At 35.4% G+C, this 14,808-nt stretch overlaps 1 long non-coding RNA gene across 1 annotated transcript; it reads left to right on the top strand.

Moving 5' to 3' along the window:
* Positions 1–1,368: 1,368 nt before the first annotated feature.
* Positions 1,369–7,806, top strand: LOC140151953 (uncharacterized). The gene is made up of 4 exons (XR_011859008.1): positions 1,369–1,681; positions 4,006–4,076; positions 5,933–5,989; positions 7,691–7,806. It is a non-coding gene; the product is annotated as an uncharacterized lncRNA (long non-coding RNA).
* The last annotated feature ends 7,002 nt before the right edge of the window (positions 7,807–14,808 follow it).

Below are 14,808 nucleotides of genomic sequence, written 5' to 3' on the forward strand. Positions count from 1 at the left end.
TAATGTTTATACTCTTTGGTAGCCCTTTGGTTATCCACGGCGATTTCGATTCCATTTTCCTTTTATTTTTGCATTTCTTTAAGGGATCTGGAATGAGCGTTTTGAGCGTTTCGACAGTATTTTTTGTGGGACATGAGAACACATCAGACATATCGAATTGCATTCTGAATACGAAGAATGTCTTTCTGAATTTTTTGAAATTCACGATATAATACAAATTTTATGACAAATTATTAAAATTTGATATTTTTCACATTTTTGATATTATAACAGTCCTCGAAGTAAATTTTATAAATCTAATGATATATTCTTAAAGTGTATGTAGCTTGGAGGAAAAGCCGACGATCAATTTTGAAGATATGGATTTTTTTCCTAAAAAGACCTAATTTCCTTTTGTGTTTTGGGAAAAAAATCCATATCTTCAATACGAAAGGTCAAAATTTTCAATTGATCGTCGGTTTTTTATCCCACCTACATACACTTTAAGTATAAATCATCAGATTTATAAAGTTTACTTCGAGTACTATTAAATATCAAAAATATCAATTTTTAATCATTTGCCATAAAATGTGTATTACATTGCGAATTTCAAAAAATCAAAATTATTTGATATCAGAAGGACATTCTTCGTATTCAGAATGTAATTCGATATGTCTGATGTGCATACCTCATCCCTTAATGGAATACATTCATCTAATCAAATATACTGATAAATTTATTGTAGTCATCATTTGCATTTTGCATTGTCTAGATAACTATACTGCGCCAAAAATATCCTTACACTTGGAAGAAAAATCTTAATTTTAAAACTAAACCATATTTTGGTAAATTTATTTGTTTACTAGATGCACTATCTAATCCGGCACACTAAGACACCCCTTTGAATCCAATGTTACTTCAAGAAGCAAAGTTACAAGCATTTGATTAGACGAAGGTCCAGTTTTAAAAGTGACACTCTGGCCTATTCAAAACTCCACGGACTAGACATCTGGTTTGAGAGTGGTGAATGGCTAATTTATGCGTGCCTTTAATTTAAAACAAAAGAAAACTGAAACAAAAGAACTGACAGATAAAATTAGAGTTATGAAAAGTACAGAGAAATAAAAAAAAACTGAAATAAAAACTGCTTTAAATAAAGCTTCATTGAAGAAACTGTATTGTCTCTTTGTTGCGCTTGTTGGAATCTTTTTGCGCCTTGTATTGGCCAGTTTGTCACTTTTAAAACTGGACCTTGGTCTATTCAATTGCTTGTAACTTTACTTCTTGAGGTCACATTGGATTCAATGTGGTGTCATAATGTGCAGGATTAGATAGTGCATCTATTTTTTTTAAAAACACCAAATTTACCGCAATATGAGCTAATATAGTTCAGTTTTGAAATTATGATTAAGGATACTTTTTTGGCGCAGTAATAGATATTATCTACACAGTGGCTGAGTGGCGTGCGAAGAAATGATCTCATTGGTCTATAGCCGCTTAGCATAAAAGAAGGGGGAGGGACGTATTTGTTGGTCATTTTGTGCACAATCACCATTACAAAAGCCTACCATTATTATATAATAATAATTGTTTTGCCGGATTATTATACAATTGTAATTGTTTTGCCGGATTAGCGTCATTTGATTCAACAACGCTGTTCTTTCAAGTTTATATTCGAAGGCTGACGTGAAGAGAAAAACAAGTAAGTGAATAAGATATCTGTGCATTTGGGGTGCGTTTGTGTGTGTATGATATGCGTTATTATATTGTTTTGTTATTATTATATCATTGTTATATTGTTTGTCTATTGTTTCTGTTAGCATGGTAACTGTAATTTACTATTCATTAATTGCCTGCTTTTAAAATCAAAACGTTTGAGTTTTAATAAAGACCCATCAGCGATCCCAGCGCAAGTGTAAAAGAATTAAAATTGTTTATAAATTGCTTAAGAAATACTACACCCCTCGATAAATTTGTGTCTATTTTGCATTTTTCTCAAAACTAATAACACAGTGGTAACAAAGTTATGTATATTATAGGGGCATGGAATCCAATTACTACATTGGAATTTCAGTGACCCAAGACAAGTGGTTTGTTATTTATGATAAGAAATAAGGTACCGCTAGCATGTACCTCATTTCCTGTCATATATACTGAACCGCTTGTCTTGAGTCACTGAAATTTCAGTGTAGTAATTGGATTCCTTGCACCAATAATATACATAATTCTTATTACCAGTGTGTTATTATTTTTTTAGAAAAATGCAAAAATAGTCACAAATTTACCACAGGGGTGTAGTACCCCCTTAAAAGTGAAGGATAAGTGATTCATATTGTCATTTGGTATATTTGAAATGACAAATTTGGCAAAAAACAAAGAAAACCGCAATACTGACGAATTTGAAGCCCCATTCAAATACATGTAGCTAATTTAGATACTGTCAGTATCTAAATTACAAATTCGTGTATAATGTCTTATTTTGTCTTAAATACACGGCTTTCGGCTGAAACACTCGCAGGCTATGTTTGCACATATATGACAATAACAAAGGTACCAAAATCTGAATTTTGATGATTTTTACGATCGTCCGGATAAACAAATCACTGAATGGGCCTTTAAGTGTTTTTAGCCTTGTTCAGCTCTCTTGACCGTGCTCTTAATTAAGCGTGTTGCTTCTTTAATTTTTATATTAAGGGATCGGATAACAACGTTTCCGCAGTATTTTTTGTGGGACATGAGATCAGACATATCGAAATGCATTCTGAATACGAGGAATGGCCTTCTGATTGGCGATATGATACACATTTTATGGCAAATTATTAAAAATTGATATTTTTGTTTTTGTTTTTCATATTCAACAGCCTCGAAGAAAATGTATAAATCTAATGACATGCACTTGAAGTGTATGTACTTGGGAGGAAAACCCGATGGTCAACTTTTGACCTTTCGTATTGATTGAAGATACACATTTTTTCCAAAAAAGGCCCCACATTTTTAAAGGTATTTTTGAGAAAAAAAAATGTATATCTTTAATGCGAAAAGTCAAAATTTTCAAATGATCGTCAGCTTTTCCTCCCAGCTATATACAATGTATACTTTAAGTAAATATCATTAGATTTATAATTATTTTTACTTCAAGGACTGTTAAATGTATATCTATATTTAATAATTTGGCATAAAATTTGTACTATATCGCAAATAAAAAAAAAATCTAAATTATTTGATATTAGAAGGACATTCTTCGTATTCAGAATGTAATTCGATATGTCTGATGTGATCAATAAATACAAAACAAAATACTGTGCAAAGCTGGGTGACCGATCCCATAATGCTTGTATTTTTTTGTAAAGCGTATTGAGGCACTTCGTAATAATTTACTATAATATTAACTGACTGTTTATTATTATTATTATTATTATTATTATTATTATTATTATTATTATTATTATTATTATCATTATTATCATCATTAGCATCACTGCTCTTCTCCGCATATCCGGAGATCCGAATGTCCCAGGTTCAAATCCTGGGTGGTCAGTGAAATATTTTTTACTGGCTGTCATTTATGTATGTGGAGACTTGTGTTAAAAAACTCATATTCTCATATTATTTATTATTATTATTATTATTATTATTATTATTATTATTATTATTATTATTATTATTATTATTATTATTATTATTGTTATTGCCAGTTGTTAATTTTGCTGGTACTCATATCTAGCTAAAATTTACAATAAACCTAAACAAGAAAAAAAAGACCTAAAATTTGTATACAGGTGTTTTAGAGGCGGAAAATGTATAATCGTCAATATGGAAGGTCAAAACTTTCAAATGATCGTATACTTTACATTCCAGCTGTATACATTTTAACTACATATCATTAGATTGATCAAGTTTACTTCGTGGACTGTTAAATATCAAAAATAAAACAAACATCAATTTTTAACAATTTCCCATACAATTTGTATTAGGTCTATATCGCTAATATCCAACGCCTTAATGCTACCTTGTTTTTTCTTACAGAATGAAGGTTGCTATGATTTGTGCTCTTGTGCTTGTGACTGTTGTGTGTCACATTAAAGCTGAATCTTTAAGTAGGTAACGTAAATTCAAGTTATATACTTAAGTCGTGTTCACACAGTCGGATATAAGTGAGTTATTACCGGTAATAAGCGACTTATAACCGGTATTAGCGACTTATTACCGGTATTAAAAGGGCATTTCGTGATCCACAGCCTCATCCCCACTTTTCTCAAAAAAGTTGAGATTTTTATATCACTGGAAACCTCTGGCTACATAATGTTTATGTACAAAATATTTCTTGCAGATTAATTCGTTTAGCAAAGATATCGTGAAATTTGAAATTACAACGCATTGTCTATGGAGCAGTGTAATACACATAATCATGCATAACTCGCTAACGCAAAATCGGAATCAACTGAAATTTTGGGAATAGGCTTTTTTCGTGGATATGTACTGGAAAATGTCATAAAAGAGGATGCTAGGATCACGAAATACTCCTTTAAGTGACTTAAATCCGACTGTGTGAACACGACTCTAGTCGTCATTTTCAGACAGACATTGATCAAACGTTAACTATCATATTGCGAGATCTTTAGCCTGCCGCTGAATTTTGATCAGAATCCAGACTGCAGTTACTGTCCATTTTCCTATACATAATACACAGTACTCTCACCATTGACGCGTGATCTCTACAAACAGTGCATGTTATAATAGGTATATGGGCATTGCCCAGTTAACGTCACTGTGTGAAAAATAACCGGCCAATATTTAAAGTACTCTCTGAAATTCTAGAAAATATAGCGTTTGCTTTATAATCGTTCACCCAACTGAAACTATAATACCAGCTCATTGCTCATTGCACAGGTAAAACAGAAACATGTGTAGTGTGGATTTAACCAGAGAAGATCTGATTTAACATAGTTGAGCTGTTTTCAATGAGTGTTATCTTGGTTTAATAGCTTTTAATGGGGTTTAAGTCCTGCAAAGGTCGTGGTGAATTCTAACGACTGCATCATGCATGAGATGTATTACCTATTGTTATTCTATTTTGTAAAGCGAAATGCCAAGAGTTAAACAACCCGTTGGTTCGGATTCCCATTGCTGATGCCAGGCTGCCTAAAAAACTCTTGCAACTATAGATATTGCAAAATGGTTTTATACACCGGAACGTCAGTGGTCACATGAATACATAGTCTTGTTCAAGACGGTCTCATTTATTCTATGGCCAGCTATTTTCCTCAAGCCCCGGCTGCTTTATACGGGCAATATTAAAACATGATGATTTCTGCACTATTTCGCACCATTGGCAGGCGAAGCGGCTACGAGCACTCACAGCTATAATTGGCACTGTCAGTTTTATCTTCATGATTTTACACAAACCGCGTTCGGGTCTGCGAAGCAGTCTTCGTATTTTGAGCACGCCCATCGCTAATAGACGAATCCAATTTCACGCATTCCTACACCTCAATGGCAGCCATAGCCGCGACGGGGACCCAGCTATCTCACCTAAAATGTGAAATGCTGCGGCCTTGAAGGGTATTTTAAACTGCATTCTATCACCCGTGTTACACGTAGACAAAATAATGATGACAGTTTACAACACAAAAGAATCTAACATCGAATTTTAAGCGGGTTTAATCCACTCAATTGGGCACTCACAACACCTGTTTGGTGCATGCGGTGACCCTATAATGGCCGACCAAATCCTGACCATGACTTAGCTCGTTGGATTCGTCTATACAGATTCGATCACCGTTGTTGGCTGTTACTTACACGCGTAACATACAGCATGTGGCCCCAGGGTGGATACGGGCTTGAATCAAGGCTATTAAATGAATACAGTATAAAATGGCTCCAAAACCCAATCTTATGATAGATTTAAGTTAAATAATTATTTCGCATTGTGTACGTTTTGCTTTTCATGTAGATAAACATGAACTGAGAGCCCTGAAGAGATTTGCGGAGCGACTGTTGAAGAAACAAAGTAAGATATATCTCCCCCTCCCCCTCTTCTCTCTCCCTCTCCCTCCCCCTCTCTCTCTCTCCCTTGCCAAACCGTAAAGTGGGGACATGGCCAAAAATCGGGTCCCCAGAACGCGCTAACCATACGTCCTAGCATTATTTTGACGCCACCAGTCGATAGAGCGCCCCCTATTTCTATTTGACATACCAATTCTCTCACCCCGATATATGCTTCCTTAAGAAAGTGAGAGACCAAAATACAATTCATACACGTCTTCATTACAACAAGTTGCCATAGACCGAGTGAAAAACTCTAATGAGCTTTTACATCATCACCCAATTTACATCTCGCCGTCCACATGCACAGCCAATACAATAGAGGGTATTCATTACTACGTCATTGATGTGATTGCTCATACATAAAATTCCTCCAAATAGGCTGTTTTGCTTAATCGGGAAAGTAACCTCTTGAAATGATACCACAGTGATCTTTATGTTATTACAGTGAGGCCCACATACAATGTTCAACACAAAGTGAACGATGCTATAACTTGGAGGGCAAACAAACCAATACCGCCAAATTCGACTGACGTGTGTACAACGTGGGAAGCTATGAGGAAAATGAACACTCGTTGTCTGATCATGCATATGTTTATGGTTCGGGTAGCGGTTATTTAGCAACTCTCGTTCCGCTTGGGTTTATTGAATACACTCTATTGGAGCACCATTGGCTTGTTTGCCAAATATGGGCATTATAACGGTGTCCGACTAATATTTATGAATATTGCATGGTACATCAAGGGAAAATACCCAGATGGTGTCCAAATTTGGCTCGAACATACCTTATGGTCGATACTATCGAGTGACTTTGACATTTTTTATGAATGAACTGTAGTATGAATGGTAGCATGTCGCCATCCACAGCCTTCTGTACATGTCAGCAATGCTTGCATGGTACATATATTGTCAATGGCATTATTAGACCTTGATTCACTACGAAACAGCGAAATGCTTAATTGAAATTACATCGGTACCTGAGTGGTTTTTTCAGTCTTCATATTTTTTTTTGCATGAAATATGAAGATAACATATTCAAGTCAATATTAATTGTGATATTTTGGTCTAAATACATTTGTTTAGCAAGATACGGCTTTTGAAAGGAGTGGATACGTTCAGTTGGCCTATACTCTTGAGTGTGTGGTTATTACGTAGTCAATTCTCCACACACGGGTACGTGTGAATGGGAGATGTCCTCGCAACTTTTTCTAATGTTCAACTGAACTACTAACAGGCTATGTTAATACATCTATGACAATGACAAAGGTACCAAAATCTGAATTTTGATGATTATTTTATCGTCCGGATGACCAAATCACTAAATGGGCCTTTAAATAATTATGCTCTCATACACAAACCCCTATTTAAGACCTAAACACTCGCCGCGTATTACTATATCTTCCGAGGAAACATGGGATTTCGTGTGTATTCGTCCTCGGAAAAGTTATAAGTGTTGAACATAATATAGTACTTCTAAAATTCCCGGTATCAGGGGTATAGTGGCTGTCCACGGAGTGCATAAGATCTGTCGAGGGGGGGGTTCTTTAGCGGTGATTTTTTTATAGTCTTTTGATGATCATGATAATGAAGAACGTGACCGAATTTATGGCCCATTTTTGTGTGATGACCATTGATGTATACCTGTAATTATAATCATTTTAAACAGCGTGTGGGGACACTTCAGCGTGTGCGGAAAACATGATGTATAATCCAAGTTTGTGTACTGATGGTTCAAGGGATGATTGGGTGGCAAATAACTGTGCACTGACATGTGGCCTTTGTTAAGGTAGGTCCTGTGTTATACTATTTACATTTACTTGATTCATCTGCTATGTTTTTACAAACTTCCCTTAGTTTCTCGATTCTGTAAGTGATGTCTTTCAAAATACAGTCACTGTTACAATAGTGTTTCTTTTGCTTGTTTACCTATTACCCTGGTCGTACGTCGTCAATCTTCTCATTAATGAGTCATTTGAACACGGGATTCGAACCAGGGATTCATGGGGCACCGATCAGGATTTTTACTTTTGATGGAAAAGTCACTGTCCTCATCATTTGTTTCAATTAGGCCACACTATCTGAGTGGATGAGACTAGTATTATGATTGTTATGTGACGCGACCAAGCTAGTTGAGGTGTTAGCCACCATGTTGACAGTCAGTCGCCGAATAATTATTGATCTTGCAGTCCCGCTTGCAGTTCTCATTTTAATATAGTTTCCAGTTTTTTGTACGATGACATTTGCTTAACAATTAGTATAAGATTCTATTTGCCACTACAAGCTTAAGTGATCTGGAATGAGCGTTTTGAGCGTTTCGACAGCATTTTTTGTGGGACATGAGAGCACATCAGACCTATCGAATTACATTCTGAATACAAAGAATGTCTTTCTGATATCAAATAATTTTCATTTCATGAAATTCACGATATAATACAAATTTTATGACAAATTATTAAAATTTGATATTTTTCACATTTTGGAGATATAACAGTCCTTGAAGTAAATTTTATAAATTTAATGATATAGTCTTAAAGTGTATGTAGCTGGGAGGAAAAGCCGACGATCAATTGAAAATTTTGACCTTTCATATTGAAGATATGGATTTTTTTCCCAAAAGACCTAATTTTTTTTTTGTGTTTTGGGAAAAAAATCTATATCTTCAATACGAAAGGTCAAAATTTTCAATTGATCGTCGGCTTTTTATCCCACCTACATACACTTTAGGTAGAAATCATCAGATTTATAAAGTTTACTTCGCGTACTGTTAAATATCAAAAATGTCAATTTTTAATGATTTGCCATAAAATGTGTATTACATTGCGAATTTCAAAAAAATCTAAATTATTTGATATCAGAAGGCCATTCTTCGTATTCTGAATGCAATTCGATATGTCTGATGTGCTCTAATGTCCCACAATAAATACTGTCCAAACGTTCATACCCCTTCCCTTAAAATGAAAGAAGCCTTTTAAATCAATAATATAAAGTGTAATACAAACTTTTGCAATATAATAGCCTGCAAGAAATTGCAACAACAACAATCTGAAAAGGGGTAATTTTGTGCCAAAGTGCCCCAAATCACTAAAAGCATGCATTTTATGCCAACTTCAAGAAGTCATATTTCAAAGCCATAGGTCACAGAAAAATTTTGTGATTTACTTTTTTGATCCAAACATCCATCTCAATAAATTGATATACTTTCCATGACACATAAATGATTTGTCAAAACTGCACAAAAATCACCAAAGGTTTCATTTTCGTCCGAACATTTTCATTTATGATTTGTCCATGAAACATCTGTTCAACGACGCCAAGATATCATGGGGCTAGCCTTTATACTGCCGTGTGATCTGATTTCACATCTCTTACAACAAAATTAATCTATTAATTTATTTTTGTGTGTGATTTTGTTTTTCAGGTGATTGAAGCCGAATGAAGAATGAGGGTAATCGGTGTTTGCCTCGACGTACGCGTTAATCGAAACTATAAGATAACATTTAAAACTTACTAAAACTTCTTCATTATAGTGGATACTGGGTTTAGAATCTTGGACAACGTTTATTTTGTTTGGTTCGAAGTTTTTTAATCACAGAGGAGAGAGAAAACAGAGCCCGTACAACCAGTCAAAGTTTCAGCATCACCCGATAATGAGGGCCGATTGTTCCATGAAATGCGACAGGAGAGACTGCTACGCAATTTAATACCGCGTATTTTCACGGTCTATCGTGTAATCGCGAAAGCACGCAACTCTCTATTGCGGATACGCGAAGGCACGCAGCGCTGGCGTGATTGTTAGACACGGCACGATCGAACAATAGGCCCTCATGAATATGCGAAAATTCACACTGTACAATACACGGGGACTTTGACTGTTGATACATGGTCTGTAGTAGCCTGTGATTTTAATACTTTAACACTTTAGTGTTAATCAAAATGTTATTAAAAATATGAAAGGTAACATTTTAAATAACTTCATTCTTGGGAGATTATGCTTAGATTTTTGTACAACGTTATAATTATAATTTTTCTTTATGTATGATATAATAAAAATGACTTAAATACTTTTCCTTACTTATTATCATAATAGAATAGAACACAGTGCCCTCTATAATCACAGGAAAAGCTACCAGACAAACGTGAAAGCAATCTGACTTTTAAAATGAAGATATCTTCTGTTTTTCAAGGCCGTCGAATTCGGCATGGTACGGCGCTAGCAGTAGACATTGCAGATAACAATTTAGCGGTGGGATATTTACATTGCAAACATTATTGTGGCAAAATCGGCTTATATATAATTATTTAATAAATCGTTTGTTGGTGCAATAAGTAGTTTGTACATAAAATCGCTGAATAGGAATGAACTTGCACAATATCATTTCAAAACGTCAAATTAATAATCTCAGTCATTAAAATATTTGTTTCTTATTTATGTTAAAAAATAATTGCTTCATACAATTTACGTTTGTTCCGGTTTGGTGAATTTCACGAAAATAAATAATGGTAATAACAGTAGACTGAATGTGTTGTGAAGTATCTATTTTATTTTGATGTCGTTATGTAATACTTCCCATACTACATGTACATAGGCCTACCCTGAGCGTTGCAAGAATAAATAGAATGGGAACCAAGTTCATGACCTCCAGAGGTCAAGTTAAAGTTAAAAGCCAATATCCAAAGATGTCATTTTCTCTTATTATCTATCAAAGGAGAGCCGCTTTAAACAAGAACCTCATCAATAACATGTTGTTATGGTACGGATATTAATCTCATAATCCCAATAGCATAACAGTACCCTCCTATCTATTTATAACAATGGCTGCAGTCAGGCCGGAGTGGGAAATCCACTATTGTTTGTTTAACCGGTCGGTCCGGGTGGACACACGCTCACCGTATGTTAAGAATACTTTGAATATATCGCCCGCTCCAGTACGTTCACACGGCAATCACACGGTACCTCTGCATTGAGACCGTAACTCCGTAATGCCATAGAATTATAAGCATATTCAAATCATGCTGATAACTCGCACCTGTAAAAGGAATGTCTTTGAAAAGAGCGGTATTAGATTCAATCTATGATTGCACACAAGAACAAGGTGATGAGTGCAAAATGCTTGTAGTGCAGGGCGATATATTTAAGAAATAAATGGTAATGCATTATCCTTTACACGCAAATAATGTGTCCGAGGCAGTAAAAACGTAAATAATGGGTTATTTAAACGATGGGTTATTTAAACGTTTTTACTGCCGAGGAAAAATTATTTGCGTGTAAAGGATAATGCTGCACCCTTTATTTCTATTCTATTACCAAATAAAAGTGCGATTTAAAGAGAAAATATCTTCTTTTTTTGGCTAAATATTTGAAGTTGTTTACCTCAAGGTGGAGCGCCTAGCCTACGCGTAGCCAAAGCGTAAGTGATAGCGAGTATTGCAGAACGCGCAACCAAGTGTAATGCTCTACGTACAATGCGTAACGGTGCTAACTGTGCGCTATTATGCGAAAAGAACATAAAGTTCGTTGCCTTTATTGTTAATTCTATTACCCCCACGACCCATTATTCAAAATCGCGCACTGTGATTTGTTGAAACGCGTCACGTGACAGACCATTAATTAGCGATAAAGTGTCAAGGGCAACGAACTTTATGTTCTTCTATCATCACAACGCACAGCAGAGCGCACAGCACACCTGCTTATGTAGGGGAGAATGGAATGTCAGGGGTGTGTTATTGTATGTGCATACCTGCTTATAGGGGAGAAGGGAATGTTAGGTTGTGTTATTGGAATGTGCATACGCTTTGGTTACGCGTATGTGCTCCACCTTGAGGTAAACAACTTGAAATATTTGGGCAAAAAATTTGATATTTTCTCTTTAAATCACACTATTTTGTGGTAATAGAATAGAAATAAAGGGTGCAGCATATCCTTTACACGCAAATAATGTGTCCTCGGCAGTAAAACGTTTAAATAATGGGTTCGGCTGCGCCTCACCCATTATTCACGTTTTTACTGCCTCGGACACATTATTTTCGTGTAAAGGATCATGCATTACCCTTTATTTCTTAATTAATGGTCTTTCACGTGATGCGTTTCAACAAATCACAGTGCGCGATTTTGAATAATGGGTCGTGGAGGTAATATAATCAAAATTATTTTCCTATTGCGAACTTCCGCTGGACTTAGGTTTTCAAAAGGGCTGCCAAAATACCATTAAAATTATTTCATCAGTTTAGATCCAAAATGGCAATTTTTTTCGCGCGCTTCGCGTGCATTTGTACCATAAACTTATTCTGTCGCCAAAAGGTGCCGGACTCACTATATTTGAAGAATTTTTTTCCAACCCGATCCCCCAATGTCAAAAAGAAATCTACGCCACTGATCATAATACGGTATGTATAATATGTACAAGCTTTTCGCCAGTAGAATTTGGATAAATTTTCATTAATCAAAAAATAATGTATTATGCTACAATAAATTTGAAATAATTTTAAGAGCTCTTTATCATTATTAATGTTCAGTGTATAACAGATTATTTTTGAATGACTAACCAGCCATTTTTGATTAGTCAAATTACACCACATTTTTGACCAATTAATATTTTAATACAGAGAGCACTAAGCGGTTTTCGGGGTAGGCATATAGTGTGTTTAAAAAAGGCCCTATGGCCCTATAGTAGGGCTAAGCACATATACCAATACTCGCTATACACAGGGCCGGATTTACCTTCGGGGGGCCCTGGGCCAGGCCAAAATGTGGAGGCCCCAAACTCACCGTGAGGAAGGTATGTATGCACTCAAGTACCTGGATATTTGTCCGCGAAGCGCGCGAAAAATATTAAATTTAGACTAATAGAGCCCCAATTTTACCATATATTGGCCCAAAACAAAGTAATGCTATATAGGATCACGAAATGCCCACTTTGATCACCATTTCATCCTGAAATTCAGTAAAAACAAAACTTAGGCCTATAATAAGTGAATATTTTTAGTTAGTATATTATATATAGAAACTACGCATTATTAACTTTGTAGATAGATCATACGTCAATCATTGTCAATACATTAGCAGTTCAGAGACCAACAGCTGTTTTTATGAGGCGGTTTAGAGCATACATGGATCTGCGCAAAAGGCCTATATTTAGAATATAGGCCTGTAATTATTTCAAAACCTTATTCATTATCTTTTTTATCATTCTGGGTTGACACAACGTTGAGTAGGCCTACGCTTAGAATCACTACAAGCCTTTGCATCGGGGCTTGAGATTGGAATTCCAGTTTCCTTTCTCACGAAGTAAGGGCTAAGAGTAAAATTGTACAATTGAATACCTGAGTGGAAGAAAGGCCCAACTCCATCAACATTTTTTTGAAGATATTAACAAACAAGAAATGTCTTTAAAAAAGACAATGCCTCAAGAGATTCCAGCGGGCACCATTTGTTATTAGCTTATAAGAGATATTTGAAATGCTAGCTTTAAGGGTGTACTACACCCCTGCGCCTATTTTTGTGCCTATTTTTGCATTTTTCTCAAATATTATAGCGCATTGGTGACAAGTAAGATATGTATATTATAGGGGCAAGGACTACAACTACTGCAATGGAAATTTATTTCAGCACAGACAACAGTTGTGGAGTTACAGTAAAAAATGAGGGAAAACCAATATTTGATCAATAAATCAATAACTACTTGCCTTGAGTTGCTGACTTTTCAGTGCAGTAGTTGTAGTCTTTGCCCCTATAATATACATATCTTACCTGTCACCAATGCGCTATAATTTTTGAGAAAAATGCAAAATGGGCACGAAATTGGCCAGGGCTGTAGTACCCTCTTAAGCCATCTTGCAATGGTAATAATTCTGATGTATTTAATGCAGGAATACCTGCATGCCGGGTGGTAGTCCGAATAATCAGTCCCAAAACAAAATATTCATTTACTGACATGATCGATGGACCCTGCATTTTTCAATACATTGATGCTGTAGCCTTCGTACTGAGTGAAGAAGGCTATACACAAGGAAACTAGGCTATAATCACGTATCATGTGCCCCGGATGCGTATAGATAATAGAGGGCCTCCTTCAACTCCCAACTTGTGACCACAGAAATAGCTTAATAACTGTGTAGGAAATACAAAAAAAATTTGGACACCAGAAACTTCAGGTTGAAAGTCAAAAAGTGTCAATTGGTACACCTTTATACAGAAGTTATCATACAGTGATAGTAAGATTTTTTCATATAAAATCTCTTCTGTAAAATTGATTGCTGTGCTGAAAAATGTTGCATAATGGGTACTTGCTTTTTTGTACAGTAATTCATTGTAAGGTACCGTCAATGATGGTCACAGAATTTGGAAAAATACATTTGCTCATAACTTTGCTATTTTTTTTCCTACAGACATGGTTGACCCCTCATTTTTTAAGTTCAATAATCACCTTTCTAAACAAAACAATTTCAATGTGAAATATCCTACTTGCAGGGTTGTCACCAGGACCAAAAAAAGTACTAAAAAGGCTACTTGGCAATTTGATGATCATACCTAGCATGGAGGACAGGCCTAGGCAAAAAAAACCCTTTTTTCTAATAATTTCTCCGCAAGCGAATAAAAACTTTACACATTCAAAGCTTTATATTCTTTTCAAAGTCCAGAATCAAGTCAAACATTTTTATAATCACTCTTCAAGGCAAACATTTTACAACAACCCCGTATAAAGAATTTATGACCGCCCCTGCCATTTTCTTTTCTAATGCATAATTCATTAGCCCGACATGCAGACACATTCAGCATTTTGCACC

This window comes from Amphiura filiformis, chromosome 5, assembly GCF_039555335.1.
Source record: "Amphiura filiformis chromosome 5, Afil_fr2py, whole genome shotgun sequence".
In the NCBI taxonomy this organism is placed as follows: Eukaryota; Metazoa; Echinodermata; class Ophiuroidea; order Amphilepidida; family Amphiuridae; genus Amphiura; species Amphiura filiformis.